The sequence below is a fragment of the Mobula birostris genome, chromosome 18, assembly GCF_030028105.1.
Source record: "Mobula birostris isolate sMobBir1 chromosome 18, sMobBir1.hap1, whole genome shotgun sequence".
NCBI classification, from domain to species: domain Eukaryota; kingdom Metazoa; phylum Chordata; class Chondrichthyes; order Myliobatiformes; family Myliobatidae; genus Mobula; species Mobula birostris.
In genome coordinates, this window is record NC_092387.1 from 43,499,088 (window position 1) to 43,519,288 (window position 20,201).

General features: G+C 40.6%; 1 protein-coding gene across 3 annotated transcripts in view; it reads right to left on the reverse strand.

Moving 5' to 3' along the window:
* Positions 1-20,201, reverse strand: part of ccser2a (coiled-coil serine-rich protein 2a) — a 736,576-nt gene that overhangs the window by 9,531 nt on the left and 706,844 nt on the right. The window contains exon 12 of one of the 3 annotated variants that reach the window (XR_011889642.1): positions 959-1,207. The exons of the other annotated variants lie outside the window; for them this stretch is intronic. The gene's annotated coding sequence lies outside the window, so the exon portion shown is untranslated. The remainder of the gene's footprint in view (positions 1-958; positions 1,208-20,201) is intronic. 3 annotated transcript variants of the gene reach the window in all.

The following is a 20,201-nucleotide window of genomic DNA, read 5'->3' on the forward strand; positions in this document are numbered from 1 at the left end:
TCAGACAAAGAGCTGTCCGAGTAGTAATCAAAGACACAATGGACCAAATGGTTTCCTTCTGTGAAATATAATCATTTAAACACCCATGATCAGTTCCATTAACTCATTCCATTTCATCACATGGTCACCTGCTGTAGGTGACACTCATACTATACTAGTTTTCTGAGAGATATTGGCTGCCACCTTTCTCACATCAGAAATAACAAGCATGATTTCAAGTTTGAACAAATCAATTAATGTATCCTGACCTAAATGAATTTATTGGCCTGATACGTGGTTGTCCCATCTGCAATGAGGAGGCTGCTGCACCACACTGCCACAGGGCTGCATTCTGACATGGTTTACAAACTGCAAATCAAACTATGAGGTTCATACTAAAATTAACAACTGCTTCAAACATATTGCATTACATTTTATGTGTTGGAATTTCGAGATAATTTCACTCTATTAGCTACTGGTCTCACACATTCATTTCATACTGTGATCAAAGAATTATCATTCTTTAAATATTTGTTCTGCTCGTGTTCATAATGCAAATACATGTTAGAAACATTTGCAAAGTTCACAGATGATGAATAGTTTGAAGACATTTGTGAGTAATATGATTTTTCCCTTCCACATAGGTAAGCGGAAGTGTTGGCCTGCTCATGTAACTGGAGTTTGGGGCGTGATATTGGTCCATCACTAATAAATATAGCTCAATATAGAGTTTTACTCGCAGGTCATCATAAATGGACAGATGAAGATCAAAGCTGATGGTGATCAATACTGGTGTTAGGATTAATTTCAGATTTATTGATTAGGCACATTATTGTTCAGGTGAGTTTTTAAACCAACAATAATTAGTTTTCTATTGGTCATAGCATTAATGAATTACTTTCTATTAGTTTCTGCTTAGGGTCTTTGTTAAAATTACAGCCAACAGGCAGAATCAAAATTCCACATACTGTACACCAACCTGTTTCCAGCAGCAGGCAATGTAAATTATCAGCTGACCTTTAAGACTGTTCCTCAGGTGTTTGCTGTACAGAATTTGCCAGATGAAATCATTGTTTTGGACTTCTTTTCTAGTTTGGCAGCAGCCCAGAGCTGGTTTGATTATTTCAGTTTGTGCTGAATTCAAGGAGAGTGGGGAGAAAACTGTTTGCAGGTTGCTTGATTGTGTTTATTGGTCTTACATCCACTGGGTGATAGAAATGCTCTGTGGCTATAATAGTATATATACATATGAATTCAGTTAATTTCCTGTACGACACACTGCTGCAATCCTGAACTCAGAAGAATATGATGAACTATCTCCGAAAACTAATGCAGGATAGTTCCTCATTGTTCTCCCTAGGGAGCAGCCACCTATGTCTCAGTGACAGGTTGAGTTAAAAGTTAAATATGAGCATTGCATTTGAAAATATCCTTAACCACTACCATGGGAGAATCAGCTTGTTTACAGAAAATTCCAAAGATGTTGCTCATACTTCAAATGTCGTATTGTTAAAGGTTATGCAATAAACTCTACTCATCAATCTGAATTTCTATCACACATATAATGTAATAATTGTTCAAGTGAATGATGGGAGAAGACACAACGGATTTATGCTTGGTCAGTTGAGAATTTCCTTTGTTCAATGAAAGTGGAGGGGATTTGAAACTCAATACTTGACATGGGGGGGGGGGAGCAAAAGCTCATGTTGCATTTGAAAACCCAATATGATAAGAAAAAGACTTCAGGAAATAAAGAAATCATGGGTTGACTTAATGATGTCACTCATCTCTTAAAATCCCTATCTTGGAACTTGACCAGCTATATAACACCATACATTTTTTCAGGCCTCTGATTTTGGATTGAATCTTGAATTGGTCACAGCTCTGGAACAGCATCAGTGAATTCTTAAACACAACATTCTGTAGATGCTTGAATCCAGTGCAACACACACAAAATGCTGGAGGAACTTAGCAGTGCTGATGAAAGGTCTCTGCTTGAAACACTGACTGTTTATTCCTCTTCATAGATGTTGCCTGACCTGCTGAGTTCCTCTAGCATTTTGAATCTGTAAATGCTTCTCCACCTCACTATTTCATAATCCCTCTTCAACCATGTAATCTACTGTCTCTAAATTTGTTCTCCTACTTTCTCTTTTCCCCACTCTCCTCCATTCATTAAAACTGTGATAAATTTGGCTCATGTTAGGAGAAATGCAAAAATTAAAGTTGTTACTATTGCTAAAAACAAACTCTCGCCAATGATTAATTCACTAAAAACAATAGAAAATACCTTTAACAGTCTGAGCAAGTGCTGTGAAACCTTATATCATTTATTGGGATGTTCTACTTGCCAAGTAATTTCCTATGATCAGTACCAGGAATTTAAGCCTTTGGTGCTTATAAAGCAGGGGGATTAATAACAGCAGTTATAGCAGATACCAGATGAGAGGCCCCTGAGAGTTTCTACATTGAACTAAATATAAAGGATTGCTGTTCATGGCATTCTCACTTTGGAACCAAATTCAGAGAAGTCTTGAAGTGCTGACTAACTGTTTCTCAAGTGTCTTTATGCTGCTCATATTTAGGCCAGCATAAAGCAACATGGATGACAGGTTAGTTGCAATCTCACTGATGGCTGTATTATATATTTCACCCAGATTTTCTTTAACTTGCAAAGCTGTGACAGTTTATGTAGGAGGGAAGGATTAGATTAATCTTTGAGTAGATTTAAAGGACAGCACAGCATCTCTAGCCAAAGGGTCTGTACTGTACTCAGTGCTCTCCGTTCTATGTTTAGTTGAAAGCAAACAGGACTAAACTTGCTGCTGAGAGAAAAAAAATCCATAAGACATAGGAGCAGGATTATGCCATTCAGCTCACTGAGTTGCTCTGCCATTCTATTTCACTCAACCCAATATCCTTTACATTTTAAACATAAGGGATTCTGTAGATGCTGCAAATCCAAAGTAGTACACTCAAAACGCTGGAGGAACCAGCAGATCAGTCAGCAAGTCCTTATGAAGGGTCTCAGGCTGAGGCATCAACTATTTGTTCATTTCCATAGATGCTGCCTAGTCTACAGGGTTCTTCCAGCATTTTGTGTAAGTTACTCCTTTACATCTTATCCACTGCATCACCCCTTCCAAATATTTGCCCTTGTCTAACTGTCCAGTGTCCAGCAGCTGTGCAGAGACAGTATGTAGAAGTAGGAGAGCTGCTAAAAGGTGATGTAATTTTTTTTCTGCATTACCTGAATGCAATAAATCTGATGGAAAGAGACTCTTGAAAATTGGAGGATGAAATTTATTGCTGTCACTAATTTATTCTGTCACTGTTCCTGTGGTTTCATTGAATGGTGTTACTTACTTTTCGTTCTACAGTAAAGATTTCACAAATATCTGCTCACTTGTGGTCAATCAAAATCTATTAAAAGTAGCTACTATGGTAATAAAATAGGAAAACTATTTAATTAACTAATATTCTGATTTGTAGAACTGCTTCTTTTTTCCCAACTAAGTTCATTGCTGCCAGTCTATGAATTGCTGGGGAACAATTTTAACAAGGTCTATACTGGGGTGGGATCACAGAGGAGATAATGTAAACTACCATTTACATACTGCAATTAAACCAACAGACAGCTGCACTCCATCTATCCTGAACCAGTTCCAGTAAATTAACAGCCTGTTGAGCTCCCACTGCTCAATGGCAAGAAGCTTGTTGCACTGAGAAAATGAATCCACTCAGCAAACAGATGTCTGCCTTTTATCAGCTTTGTTGGGAAGACTGGAGATAATGTACTAAAATACTTCAACATTATTTGAGTGTGCTGTAATAGGGACATTATACCTCTAAAATAGTTTAATAGCATTCTGTCAGTGTCACTAATCAAAATGCAGATCAATGATCAAAAGCATATTTATCAATTCTCTCAGAACATTAAATTTGTTTCTGCTAATCAAAAAAGTTTTCTTAAATTTGCTAACTCAAAGTATGAACATATATGTTATGGAAAGGAATTTTGCATTAGTCACATTATTAAATAAAGTTGGTTAATTTCTTTTTTCCATTTTATGAAGTAACATTTCATATGTGCATCTTACCTCTAGGTTAATGTAAAATTAAGATGGTAATTTTGGCATTATCAAAGTATAAGCTGTTGGAAATATGTGGATTCATTAGAGTTAGAAGAAGAATAGATGGATTCAAACTTTCTTAGATCTTTGAAAAGGTGTTCTAAAGTTCGTCCCACCACTTATGTTTTTACTTCAGTTTCAAATTTATAACACTTTGTTTTTACCCCTAACTAATTAAGACCTTGCTGCTTTTCAGCTGTTGAAAACTGATAATAATTTTCAGGCCATATTTGATTATACCTCAAATTATCCAATTCTTGGTTTCGAGGTTACAGCTTTTTAGAATTTAAATCGGGAGTAAGGAGGGGAGGAAGAAATTTATAGTATTTGAACCATCTGGGCCTTTTAATTTCTGAATGACTAAATTAGTTTATTTCTTACTCAGTCTCTTACGGAAAAGGGGAAGAAAACACAGGAAACTTTCTCATCTCCTATAATAATGTGCATTATTAGAAATGCTGACAGCCAGCAATACTGCAGATCCCATATTAACTCATGATTCAAAAGTTCTTTCATTTTATTTGTATTAAATACCAATTCTCCAAATTAAAATATAGATAGAATGACATTTGTTCAACAAACCTACCAAAGTAACAAGAGCGAAGAGAAGAAATTGTGTGTTGAACTGATGGTAAAAATAACAAAGAAGGTTGGTTAAAGATTTAACAAAGGAGAATTGGGTAGCAACAGAGAGGCTGAGAAAGTGGACTGCAAATCCATACGTTAAACAGTACAAGACAGGAACATAATGTTTGTGCCAACCCTGATGACAATTTGAACTAATTCCATCCTCCTGTACATCCTGTCTATTCATGTGCCTGTCCAAATGCTTTTTAAATGTTGCTATCATATCTGCTTCCACCACCCTCCCTGGCAGTGCATTCCAGCTTTCTACCATCTATATAAAGCAACTTGCCCAGAAAATCTCCTTTAATGCTTGCCATGCTCACCTTAAATCTATGCCCTCAGGTATCTGACAGTCCACCTTGATAAAAAGACTCATCACTACCTACCCCATCCATGCCTTTCACAATTTTTTATACTTCTTTCAGATTGTTCTTTAGTATCTGCCACAACAGAGAAAACAACTTAAGTTTGTCTTCTGACAGCTAATTCTCACTAAGTGGGTGCAATTCTAATAGTGCAACAGTAGCAATGGTAAACAGGCTCAGAGCAGAATGTTTCTGAATTGGGAGAAGATGTGTAAATCAATACCACACTCATTAACAGCAATGTTGCTTAGTTATTTTGCCATTAGGGAAAGGTTACACGTTCTCCTTAGATATAGGTGTGCCCATTTTAAATGATTTTTAATGAACTTTGGTATGAGGCACAACTGCTGGCAAATGAAAGACCCCTTATGATTGTGGTAAGTGACCATGTTTGATTTTTACCAGGGAAAGTGAAACACATTCAATAACAATTTGATATTAACCTATAACCAACTGCTTTGCAAACTAAAGACACCTCCAGTGAGAATTACAAAAAAAAAACTCGTGTTATTTATAAAACAGCATCTTTTGATTCAATTAAAACAAGTTCCGGAGTGAAAAGGACTTGTTGAATATACTGTTAAAATATCTTCTGGCCTTACAGTAACTTTATTACACTTCCTGAAGAAGATAAAATGATTTCCTTCAAACTTTTTGAATTTCTTGCAGAGCATTTGTTTTTCAAATGACTTTAAACACTTCATGTGTTAACTGGAGCAATGGACAGCCTGTTATGAAAAGTTCCTAAAACAAATGTGCACTGAAAACAACAGAAATTACAACCTACAGATTGGGAAATTTCAAGATCAGCTATACAGCCCAAGCTACATTCTTGAAATTGACAGGTTTATTGTCAATGATCTTTGCTGTGGAACTTCTTGTTTATTTAGGTTTAACATTTCAAACTGATTAGCAAATCAGAAAAAGGGATTTTGAATAATATATAACACCTCATCATATATATACTTTAAAAGAGAATCTAATGGATATAGGCCAGTGAATCACAATATAGCTCAGCCGAGGAAATTAGATGTCCTCATTATTAGTGCAATCTATTAGCACCTTAAATTCCTTAATTGGGTGGATATTAACACTATCTTATTTCAAGGCAATATATTTTAGGGCAATGACTATTTAAAAAAATTCAATATCAAATGTTTTTCTTCAAATTAATCCAGAACCATTTTTCACAGTAATAGTAAGGTCAGAGCATGGAATGTTATGATGTTGGGCCTGCTGAGCCATGTTGTTGCCCACAGTGAATTTTAGCTTGTAGATAAGCAGGTGTATGTTACACATGAGTGCACAGAATGCAGCCATTTCATGAAACATTAACCACATAGATTCTTGCATGCATGGTTGTACCATTCATGCAGCATGCAATCAGCAGTGATTATTTTTCATTATACCATACCACACTTTATCAGAGAAGTAATGGACAACATCCTCAACTCCTTGCACCAGCCAATGAAAAGGGAGAGACAGAAAGACAAGGACATGGGCAGTGACATCACAAACAATGAACTGCATTTATCAGAGCATTTGATAATGCCTCGGTTGAAAACAACATTTAACCTCGAGGATTTCAATTAAATAAGCAACATTTTCATAAAGGATTTACATTCTAGACAATCTATAAAGGTTGCACTGTATAGTATACACTAGCCAGTATATGAACTTTCTATGCAGTGTGGAATGCATAGACCTCTCCATTTATTGCACTGTTGAGTATATAGAACTCTGTCTGACTCTCTCTGTATGTATCACATAAGATTTTAAACTCCTGTACAGGCATTTCTGTCCAATGTAATTTAACAGCTTTGATGTATGTTACTTACTTTATAATTTATTTCTTTATTTATAGGCTCCCCTGTGTAATATACTGTTAACACCGAGGTTCTCCTTTGTACCATATATTATTGATACTTTATACTTTTGATATAAAGCATCCTGGCAATTTGTTATTTAATACACTGTCCTTTGGTAATCATTCTTAATTCAGTAAATAGCTCCACCCCGGGCAGGAGATAGCAGTATAATCATGATAATATTATCAATAACTGTAATTTATAATAAACATTGTTAACAATGTAAAATATGTCATTACTTCTCTACCTTCAGTTCTGTGGATGAATCTAATACTCCACCAGTTTATTAAACTGTATCTAAAGGATACTTTTTTTCTTTTACAGTAGATGGTAACTTCAACATGGAAAATAATGATCTTCTAACTGAAAGACTTCAATTTGCAGAATAAGAGTAGCAGCTATTAAAGTGCTGTACTTGTACCACAGAAATAATTCCCAACATCTTAAGCTTGATCACTCAACATTGGAAGTACAGGTCACAAATTTTATGACTACTGTTCCCTAAAGGCACCAAGTTCGTACACTCCTCAGAACAACGTTCCATCACAGCACTTCATTTTAATATCCAGTTGACTGTATTTAGAATAATAATTGATCATTATGGAATTGATTAGTTTCATTCTCTTTTTTTTGTTTTACACAAATTGCAGATACAAGACTGTGGGGTCCTGGATGACAACCCAAGTAAGTTGTGCTGAATGACCAATAAAAGATGTACACTGCCTGAGGAAAGCCCTTATTTTGAGGTATATAAAGTCTAAGAGTATTTTCTACTGCCATCCTACTGTTGATTTCTGGAGACATTTCATAAAGGATCATCTATTCAACAACCAACAGATAGAACGTTGAAAGCAAAAGCAATGCACAATCATCTGCCAATTTTTGCTTCAACTGAAATTCATCACACTACTCAGCAGGCATCTGAGCATTTCCCATTTCAACTGTTCTCAACTGTTGAAAGCCAAATCTGGAGCCACTTTGTTCCCAGCAAGCCTCAATGAATTAAAAGAGAAAGCAACATTTAGAGAACAATTTTATAGCTAGTTTATGCTGGGTTTCTGATCAGTTTCTCATTTACTTAATTTTAATCACAGTAAGACAATGCCAGAATGAGCTGTTGGTTTCAGGTGCTTTTAAAAGCAACTTTAGCCCAGTACCTAGTCTTCTCCAAACATCTTTAATTGATAAGCATAAGTGTTGTTTTGATGTAAATGCATTATTTAAATAGATAGGCAGAGTATGATGGATAGAATAGAGAAATGAGCAGAAAATTATCACCGAAGTGGCACTTCCAGATAAAACGCATGCCATCATTGTGAGACTGCTTGTTGTTATTACATAAAAGATATAAACATCAGACATTTTTACTGACAAACTACAGTATTATATACAGTTCTGATCCTCATTTTGTAGAAATGAATATCAAGTCATTGGAAATGTCAAGAAGAAGATTCATAAAAATGTTAGTAGATCCAAGAAGATAGGCTAAAAAAAAAAGAGGCTTGTTAACTCCAGAGAGGAGAAAGCTGAAACTGGCTGTTAGGATAGAGGTTATGGCAATGTCCTCATGCAGTCAAGTGCAATAGCTACCATCAAATTCAGTATATAATTAAAGAGAAAACTAAGTACACAAAGCAGAGAATATACAGCACTCTCTATACAGGCAGTGGATGAGGCAGAGGATAAATTCTCTCATTGACATTTTGAGTTGAAAAGCCTTTTTAATGCCTTAAGTGATGGAATGTTTTAGATTTTTTTCTTACAACACTGAAATCCAGCAAAGGTTTTGTGTTAAATAATTTTGACATTCTGACCAATATAAGGTCAGCTGGTGGCGCAGTGAGGTCAGCGTTGGGCTCGAGAACGGAGGTTCCCGAGTTTGATCCAGTGACAGACTACCCCCGTGTGCACTCTCCATTCGCGCCGGGTTGATGTCGACTCGGCCTTGTAAAAAAAATACTGTGAAGTGTCTGTGCGAGGAGTGGCGCCCCACACAGCCTTTCGAACTGCACCTTGTAAGGTATGAAAATGCCCAACGCTGACCTCTCAGGTCTGAGTCAATGTCATCATCATCATCATCATGAACAATATACGGAGTGAGAGACAAATAACTTTACCAAGGTTATTCGCTTCTAAGAAGTTCTAAACAAATTATAAACTCAAACCTATGTGAAATAATAAGCAACTTCATACTATACTATTATGGTTTGGTACAAAAAGCACAGCTGTACATTCAAGTCTCAAAAAAGCAGACACACAGTGGCCATTTTATTATGTACACCTGTTTGTTAATGCAAACACCTAATCAGCCAATCATGTGGCAGCAACTCAATATGTAAAAGCATGCAGATATGGTCATGGTTCAGTTGTTGTTCAGTCCAAAGTTCAGAATGGAAAAGAAATGTGATGCAAGTGACTTTGACCATGGAATGATTGTTGGTGTCAGATGGTTTGAATATTACAGCAACCGCTAATTTCCTGGGGTTTTCACACACAACAGTCTCTAGAATTTACAGAGAATGCTGTGAAGAACAAAATAAAAAATCCACTGAGCAGCAACTCCGTGGGGAAAGGTCAGAGGACAATGGCCAGACTGGATCAAGATTACAGGAAGGCGACAGTAACTCAGATAACCACGTGTTACAATAGTGGAGTGTAGAACAGCAGCTCTGAATGCACAATACTTTGAACCTTGAAGTGAATGGGCTACAGCAGCAGCAGAAGATCACTCTGGGTTCCACTCAATAAAGTGGCCACTGAGTACATATGGATCAGATGAGATTCACTTTAACAGTTAAAATAAGCTGCTATCTATGGAAATGGTCGGAAGTATAAGGTAACTTGCATTTCTTTTAAAGATGGTTTCTTTTATACGTTGAGGACACATGCATTCTGAAGCATCACCCAATTAATTCTCATATTGATGGTTTGACACTTATTGACATCAATCAGCTCTAATGCAACCTAGGAGGTCACATGTATTTTCACAAACCATTAGTCCTTATGGTAGTGAGTTTCTGTGTAAGGAGTTTCTCTTGAATTCTTTACTGGATTGAGCACAAAAGGTTGAAGGGTATGCTGGGGAGGTAATACTTTCCAGTAAGATGAAATATCCCAGGAGGGAGCATGTTCCAGACACACACTGCATCCTTGCTGCTCTGCTGTGCAACCACACCTCTCCCCAATTAACTATCATAAATGAGTTTATTTGAGTCATAGATCTAACAAAATGAAAACAAAACATGTGATAAGTAAATAATGCATTTTTTAATCTGCAAAGAACATGCTGCTGCATTAAAATAAATACAGCTGTCATACTATTGGTTAAAACTTCTCAACCGGTCAATTCAGAGTGACGGATATTGGAATAGTGATGAAAACAGTTTAAAAACATTCTTGAAACAAATTATGTGAAAGGGCTGCATTTAAAATGAAAGATCAATAAATCAAGCAGCTATAAAATCATTCCCAGGAAGGGGGAACTGTCAGAATACCAAAAAATCAGCTCTTCACATATCATGTAAATCAGAAATAGACACACAGCACGCTTGGAAATGGACCAGCTGGCACTGATAGAATTAGAGAAAAAGCAAAGGCCATAGACAAACATCAATTTTACATGAAGTCAGGAATAACTCTCCTTGAAAATGTTTTGTCAGGTTGATTATGCATGGAGCCACTACACAAGAGACCGATGTATAATCGGTCCCCAGGAAGATGTTAGTGACCTCTTTTGAACATCATTAAACACCATGAGTAAGGAGTTCAATTCAGAATGCTACTTTCTTAGAATGAGTATGCTAGATATAATGCTGGCTAGGATAGCATTACATAGCATTTCATAATTGGCGAGAATAATTCTAGGTACTAGGTTGGAAGCCATAATTTACCAAAATTCTGAGCAAATGACACGGATCAAAACTGATGACCTTGTAATTTCAATCATGCAAAAACATTAGATGTCAGAAAGTATTAGTTTTTTAATTAATTAGGCTAGCCTAGAAATAGAAAACAAAAGCACTTAGAAACTGTGGTGTACAATTACATTACTGTTCAAATCATGTTTCAATCATACATGTGCTGGCCTTCATCTGTGATAGGATTGAGTTCAAAAGCTGCAAGGTAATGTTGCAGCCCTATAAAGTACTGGTTAAACCACACTTAAAGCTTTGTGTTGCAGACTTAAAAATGTGGAAACTTTAGAGAATGTGCATAGGAGATTTACCAGTGCACTGTCTGATTTAAATAACAGGTCTTATGAGGAAAGGTTGATCAAACCAGGCCTTCTCTCTTTGGAGCAACTGAGGTTGAAAGAGGATGATAGAGATGTATAAGATTATAAGAGACATAGAGTGGACAGCCACCACTTTTTTTTTCCAATGGCATTGCTAGTACTAGGGGACATCTGTTTAAGGCAGGTAGAGGAAAGTTTAAGGGAGACAACAGAACTAGATTTGTAATGATCTTGGCTACTGATTTTCATCATGGCACCATAAAACAAACCAAGCAAAAAACAAACCAAGAGCAGTTCTGCATGTATCAATTGATATCTATTTCTGTATTAAATATTTCATTTGTATGCATTTTTCCTGTCTCTTATTTCCATCAACATTTAGCAATAAACTGCCATTGCAAGGTAACAGTGCAGAATGCAAGATTCTGTCATTATGTAGTGCTTTAGAAGTTAACTGTCATTTGTCTCTGGACAACAGAGACTGACTGTATAGTGCTAATCTCTCTAATGCAGAGTTACAGTAGATGATATCACAAGCGATCAAGGAAGAGATAAGTATATCTAATCCCTTTCCACTAGGCTTTTCACAATCTAATTCTATTGATACACCCATGGCTGGTGAATTACTCTGAGCAATAACCACTGTTGAGTAATAACAATTCTTTGTTGTATCTTTTTACATTTACCTATCATTTATTAAAAACAAATGTCTCCTCTGGCCAAGTCACTTTAACATACAGAATAATGCAAGAGTATGATTTTATATACTTCAGTAAGGCACCTCACTAATCCACTCTCTAAATCGTTCATCTTGAGTTTTCTCGGTCATTCCTTGAATATCGATGCTTACAAAATCTGAATGCTATCAATCTCACTTTAAAGTATTTTGTTCACCTACAGAGATGGACACTTAATATGAATCAAGATTAAAACTTATTTATTACTTACATTGAAACATACAGAGAAATGCATTATTTTTATTAGCAACCAACACACCTGAAGGGGTGTGGGGGCAGCCCACAAATGTTGCCACACATTCCAGTACCAACATAGCATTCCTACAATGATCAGCATAACAACAAATAAATAAAGCTTTAGTGTAGGCCAAAGAGAATACTGAGTGCTTAGTTCTTGGTTGAGAAGACCAAGACCATAAGACATAGGAGCAGAATTAGGCCATCTGGCCCATCGAATCTGCTCTACCATTCAATCATGGCTGATCCTTTTCTCCTCCTGAACCCCAGCTCCTGGCCTTCTCCCCGTAACCTTTGATGCCATGTCCTATCAATAACCTTAAATACACCCAACAACCTGGCCTCCACAGCTGCATGTGGCACAGATTCCACAAATTCACCACCCTTTGGCTAAAGAAATTTCTCCACATCTCTGTTTTGAAAGAGTGCCCTTCTATCCTGAGGCTGTGCCCTCTTGTCCTAGACTCTCCCGCCATGGGAAATATCCTTACCACATCTACTCTGTCTAGGCCTTTCAACATTCAAAAGGTTTCAATGAGATCCATCCTCATCCTTCTGAATTCCAGCAAGTACAGATGCAGAGCAACCAAACGTTCCTTGTATGATAAACCTTTCATTCCTGGAATCATCCTTGTGAACCTCCTCTGGACCCTCTCCAACACCAGCCCATCTTTTCTACGATGAGGGGCCCAAAACTGTTCACAATACTCAAGGTGAGGCCTCACTAGTGCCTTATAAAGCCTCAGCATCACATCCTTGTTCTTGTATTCTAGACCTCTTGAAATGAATGCTAACATGGCATTTGCCTTCTTCACCATTGACTCAGCCTACAAATTAACCTTTAGGGTGTACTGCACAAGGCCTCCCAAGTCCCTTTACAGCTCATATTTTTGGATTTTCTCCCCATTTAGAAAATAGTCTGCACATCTATTTCTACTACCAAAGTGCATGACCATGCATTTTCCAACATTATATTTCATTTGCCACTTTCTTGCCCATTCTCCTAATCTGTTTAAGTCCTTTTGCATCCTGCCTGTTTCCTCAACACTACCTGCCCCTCCACCAATCTTCGTATCATCTGCAAACCTGGCAACAAAGCCATCTATTTCATCGTCAAAATCATTGATATACAGCATAAAAAGAAGTGGTCCCAACACCGAACCCCTGTGGAGCACCACTAGTCACTGGCAGCCAACCAGACAAGGATCCTTTTTCTTCGTTTGTGGAATATATAAGTCTTGCACCTTCCTCATTTTTCCCAGTAACGCACGCTATTGCTGCTCTGCCAGCAGTTTCTTCCAATTTACCTTGGCCAAATTCACCCTCATACCACTGTAATTTGCCTTACTCCACTGAAAGTTCCCTTATCACACAGAGAAGTTCAAGTTCATTGTCATTCAACTGCATACATGTATACCACCAAATGAAACAATGTTCAATGTACATATAACTCACACACAGCATATAAAGTAATATTACCACAAATAAATTAACAAATAATAAAATACTACTTTCTTTGGTGTACACAGAAAACCCCGAGACACTACTTGAGGATTAGGGGCATTAACCAACTCCTGATCCTATGTACTTTATATACTGTCATTCAACATCACTAAAGGAGGTTACTTGGTTCCACTATTTTTTATCAAAACTCGCTGAGTGGAACTTGATCACTGTCCTCCCTTGATCAATTAATAAAATGGAGAAATATTTCACTGCTTTTCAAGTGCTTTCCATGTTCTGGATTTGTGAAAATTGTTATATTTGAGCAAATTCTTTCCTTTATCCACTTTCTTTATGATCTTATTGTGAACACTTTTCTTTCCAAGCGTAAAACCTGTACTATCTGCAAGGATAAAGCCACAGCTGCCTTTTATTCATCTGCATGACTAAATCCACCAGAAAGCTTTGATAGTCCTTCCCCACTCTATCACTCAATAGTTTAAACTATAACAAATTTATGGATATTGTGAGAACACATTTAGAGGCAGCTGGAAAGACTTATAGATATTAAGGATACTGAGAGATATGGAGTAAATATGCAGCAAAATGGCATGGAGGTAAAATATCAAACAAGATCATTTAAATAGTAGAATAGGCGTGAGGGGCCTACTTCTTCTTCTAACACTTATGTTAGGTTAAAAAGAGTTCTGATAAATGTGGGATTAACGCCCAAGGACTTTTCTGTCTTGTAATCATCTTCTTATGCTGTGTTGTGTTGGGTTGCCATAACATGTATTTTCAGGTAGAACTACATCAAAGTAAGTCTTGAAGTACAAATAAACATACCACAGGGATGTTCATGCACTACAAAAACTAGATCAAGTAGATGCTTATTTTTGCTATAAATGAAATTTGAAGCATGAGATGTAACTGTTGTTGTTGTTGTTGTTCGTCCTTCATAGTCGAAGATGACCATGGCTTCAAAGTCAAATGGGAGATTGGTGACTGTGGGTCCAGAGGTGACTGATGAGGCCAATCCGGGCCCTGAAGGCTTGCCCACATGTGGGACACAAGTGGGTGGGTGCTGTCGTGGCAGTGGATGCTGCTCGGGCCTTGCGCACAGCACGCTTTCGTTGCGCCTCGATGATGCGCCTGACTTCAGCTGCACGGGCTCCTGTGGTGATCTTGCTGTGCCAAGCTGGACGGTCGAGGGCAAGCGTCTCCTACGTGTTGATGTCGACACCCAGGCCTTTGAGGGACGCTTTCAGGCAGTCTTTGTAACGTTTCTTCTGCCCCCCCAACCGAGCGCTTGCCCTGACACAGTTCTCTGTACAGCAGCTGCTTAGGCAATCGGCTGTCTGGCATTCTGACCACATGTCTAGCCCACCTGGCTTGGGCTTTCAGCAGGAGGGTGTAGACGCTGCAGAGCCCAGCTCGTTCCAGGATTTCCGTGTCCGGGACTTTGTCCTGCCACCTGATGTGGAGGAGCCTGTGGAGACAGCTCAGGTAAAAATGGTTGAGCTGTTTGGCGTGTCTGCTGTAGACAGTCCAGGTCTCGCTGGCGTAAAGGAAGGTGATAAGGACCACTGCACAGTAGACCTTCAGCTTGGTGGTAAGGCTGAGTCCTCTCCACTCCCAGACATTCTCACGGAGTCTCCCAAAGGCGGCGCTGGCTTTGGCAATCCTGTTGCTGACCTCAGCATCTATGTTCACTGCGCGAGAGAGTATGCTGCCCAGGTAGGTGAAGTTGTCGGCTGCCTGGAGGTTCTGGCCCTTCACCGTGATGCACGGTTCCTGGTATGGCTTTCCTGGGGCAGGCTGGTACATAACTTCGGTCTTTCTGGTGATGATAGTGAGACCGAAGTTGTTGCAGGCTTGTGAGAAGCAGTCCATTTGATGCTGCATCTCCTGCTCTGTGCTGGCGTTGAGTGCGCAGTCACCAGCAAACAACAAGTCTCTGATGACAGTCTCTTGCACCTTTGTAACTGCCTGCAGGCGCCTAAGGTTGAACAATCTGCCGTCAGTCCTGTATCTGACGTGGATTCCTTCTTCGTAGTTATGGAAGGCATCTGTCAGCATGGCAGAGAATACCATACTGAACAGAGTCGGGGCAAGAATGCAGCCTTGTTTAACGCCATTTGTCACCGGGAAGGCCTCCGACTCGTTGCCGTCATCCAGAACTTTCACCAACATACCGTCGTGGAACTGCCGGACGATTGTGATGAACTTGCTGGGGCAGCCAAACTTCTCCATGATCTTCCACAAGCCTTCTCTGCTGACCATATCGAAAGCCTTGGTTAGATCGACAAAGGTCAAAAAGGTCGCTGTGTTGCTCCTGGCATTTTTCCTGGAGTTGGAGCGCAGCAAAAATCATGTCCGCGGTCCCACGTTCAGCACGGAAGCCGCACTGGCTTTCTGGGAGCAGACTTTGCTCAAGATGTTGGAGAAGGCGGTTGAGCAGGACGCGGGCCAGAATCTTCCCCGCAATGGACAAGAGGGAGATGCCTCGGTGGTTGTCGCAAGACTGGCGGTTGCCTTTCCTCTTGTAGATGTGGACTATGCTGGCATCTTTCAGCTATTGCGGGACCTGTCCCTTTTTCCACATGGACTGGAAGAGTACAGTCAGCTTTTGCATCATGACAGGGCCTCCTGCTTTGTATGCCTCAGCAGGGATTGCATTGGGTCCTGGCGCTTTGCCACAGGAGAGTTGCTTCACTGCCTTCCTGACTTCATCTACTGTGGGGAGGGTGTCGAGGTTCTTGTTGATCTCTACCTGGGGCAGGCGGGCAATGGCCTTGTCGTTGATGTCGGCAGGGCGGTTAAGGACGTTGTTAAAGTGCTCAGCCCACCAATCCAGAATCTGCTTCTTCTCTGTCAGCAGCTGCATCTCATCTGCGTTGAGGAGGGGTGAGGAGCCGGAGGACTGGGGTCTGTATACAGCCTTAAGCGCATCGTAGAGCGCTTTATGTCGTGGCTGTCTGCATAGCCCTGGATTTCATCGGCCTTCTTGCTGTACCAGCTGTCCTGCACCTCGCGAAGTTTTTTCTGCACCTTTCTTCTTGCGTTGGTAAAGGCATCTTTCTTGGCTAGCGACGTGGGGTCGTTGTAATGTTGATGTTTCTCCATTAGTAGTGCCTGTATTTCTTCATCATTCTCATCGAACCAGTCTTGGTTTCTTCGGGTTGCTGGTCCGAGATGTTCGAGGGCGGTAGTGTAGACAGCGTCTCTGAAGGCCGTCCACTGTTCCTCAACGCTGGTCCCGTCTTCCTGTGGTGTGCCTGGCAGTCTGCCTTCAAGGTCATCGACGAATTCTTCTGCAACCCTGCTGCTTTTCAGCTTGGAGACATTCAACCTCTTTGCAGTCTTCTGCCCTTGGGGTCTTCTCATGGGCAGAATGCAAAGCCTGAACTTGGACACAATGAGGCGGTGGTCGGTCCAGCAGTCGGCACCACACATGGCTCTCATCACTCTGACATCCACCCTGTCCCTCTTCCTGGTGATGATGTAGTCAATCAGATGCCAGTGCTTCGAGCGTGGGTGCATCCATGACGTCTTCTTATGGGTGGGTAAGCGGAACAGGGTGTTGGTGATGACAAGGTCGTGTGTGGCACACGTCTTGAGGAGCAGAAGGCCGCTGCTGTTACACTTGCCAGTGCCGTGTCTTCCAATGATCCCTTCCCAGGTTTGGTAGTCTGCCCCTACTCTGGCATTGAAGCCCCCGAGAACGATGAGCTTCTCTGACTGTGGGATTGCTGAGATGAGGGCGTCGAGTTCTTCATAGAACTTGTCTTTAATGTCATCTGGGTTGGTCATGGTGGGAGCATAGGCACTAATCAGTGTAGCACTCTTCTTGTTTGCAAGTGGGAGCTGAAGTGTCATCAGGCGGTCGTTGATGCTCTCTGGGTGCTTGGTGAGTTTACGGGCAAGGTTAGAATTGATGGCAAATCCCACGCCTGCTTCTCGTCGTTCAGCGCTGCTGCGACTGCTCCAGAAGAACGTGTATCCACCACTACGTTCTGTCAGCTGGCCCTTGTCTGCTAGGCGCGTTTTGCTGACAGCTGCTATGTCCACGTTGTAGCGAGCTAGCTCTTTTGCAACCAGTGCAGTTCTTCTCTCTGGTCTGTCTGCCTTGATGTTATCCCGCAGAGTTCTCACGTTCCATGTGCCAAGGTTGAGCACCATCACTTTCTTCCGCTTTGGGTTTGAAGCCATGACTTGCGCTTGACTTGGATTAAAGTGAGGGAGAGTTGCGCAGGTCGTCAGCCTCACTCTCTCGTCCCGGCCTATCTGGACCCAGTGGCAAGACATAGTCGAGACGGCTGGAGATAGGTCAGGATGCAGTGGATGGCCAGCAGTGTTCTGTGTGTCTCACTGTGCCCTCTTAGCGCTCCACGACACATTGCTGAGAATCGCCTTTCTGCCCGTTGAACCAGTGATGGTTTCTTCCGCGCAGTCCGCCGAATCCAGGCTTCACACGCTAGGTAGACAAGCCCTGAGTGTTGTGGGTCTACGGCAGTTCTTGCGGCGTGCTCACAAGCCTCCCTACCCATTGTTGGACATCCTCATCCACCTTTGCAGCCGTTGGGAGATGTCTCCTCTTCCGTCTGCTCCGCCGTTGGGATGATCATCTAGTGGTGTGGTAATGACACCACCCCCTCACTTGTTTTCGCCCGCTAGCTGCTCCACCTTCGCCGGGTCCTGCAGCTGCTCCCGACCGTACCAGGTGGCGGGGGCGGGCGGCGGCAGTCGCGACGAACGGCAGGCCAGCTCCAGGCCTTGGGCCTCGCCCCCTCCGCCCGCCGCCGCCTCGCCTTATACCTGTATAATAGGTCCAGTGTCAGTTCGGCGGCCTCGGACGGGAGTCTCAGCACTCACGACCCGGTGTCGGCTCGACCTCGGCCGGGTGTCTCGGCGCTCACGGCCCGGTGTCGACTCGACCTCGGCCAGGTGTCTCGGCGCTCACGGCCATTAAAAAATGTAACTACAACTATTAACTAAACTGATATACTTCGGCATACTGACTCTTTGTAACGAAGGTAGCCTGCAAAAGTGAATACACATTTTTATTTGTGGGAAGAATGGCAGGGGGGGGGGGGGGCGGAGCAGCTTTAATTTCAGTACTTAAAAAAAACATACCCCATTGTATCGTGCCACCTGCTAAGAATCAATTGTTTTTCTTCAGTATCTGACAGACTAGGGTGAATGCCAGTCAACACACCCTTAATGACTCAAAATGTGGTGCTGCTTTGCCACTGCGCCACACCTGCTTATCCCACCACCACCATCTGGGGTGGTGGACATGCAGCCCAGCACTGGTGAGTGGCAGCCCTAGCTGCAAGACCCACTGGCCTGCTGATTAGTCCTCAAATAGCAAGGCAGAATGAAAGGCCAAAACCTCTTTAGGCAGTCCACCAAACATCCAGTTCTCTGGTGGCTACTGATGCAGAGCCCATGCATGTTTTTACTTCTGTACATTCGCCTCCAGTGCCACAACTTTGCCTTCATCTCTGCATGCTCAAACGGACATGTGGCCCTTTGAGCCTGTTCTACCTTTCAATAAGATCAAAGATGATTCAAATTCCTGGTCCACTTACCAAATCTATTTCTATCACTGTAGATTATGATGATTAAAACTTTTTCAATGCATTTGATTCCGTCAAAAGTTTCCTGGGACAAGGAATTTTTAAAGACTGACAATGCCCCGGGAAGAGAAACTCTTCCACATCGCATTCTTAAATGAACATCCCCTTATTCGGATGCAATGCTCTCTAGTCCTAGATTTTTCCATTAGTGGAAACATCTTCCCAGCATTAATCCTGTCAATGGCCCTAAAAATCTTACATATTTCATTAAGATCACCTCTCGCTCTTCCAAATATCTATGTGTATAACCCTAATTTGTCCAGCCGTTCCTCATAAGTTGTAATAAGATTTTCTTATTTTAAACTTCAATCCGCTTACAATAAAAGCTAGCTTTCTATTAGCTTTTCCAATCACAGCTACACCTGGTGCTTGCTTTCTGAAGAGTAGTTAGATCTGGCTCAAATTATTGTGGCAGTAAAATACTGATGGGACCAATGGTACCTTTCAGTGTTGTCATTTCTATTAAAGACCAAATTCAGTAAGTTATTTCTGCCTTTATTTGCTTAGTCATTTCTTTTAGTCAATGAATAAAGTTGAGTTGTGTTTTTATAAGGATCGCTGATTATTTTTTTGTGTACCTGACCACATTATTTACTAATGTGAAATGTCTTTATTGAGAAACATCAAAACTATAAAATCAAGAATTATAAATTGGTTAATATTTAATTCTGAAGATATGAATATGTTATTGTCAAGTTACAATCACTCCCAAGCATACATGATTACCACACAAATCTGTCAAAAAACATGTTTGCACTATGGGTTTTTAAAATAACATTAATTTGCCATTCAATAGTTTAACAGTAACTTCCATGAGAGGGCCTCACCTTTTTTTAAAATTCAAAATCCTGGAATTAGACCTTAGTGAAACTAGCTGAACTAGCGTTAACTTTGCTGAAATTGAGAATTTCTGTAGAAAGAAACTAGATTTTCCGT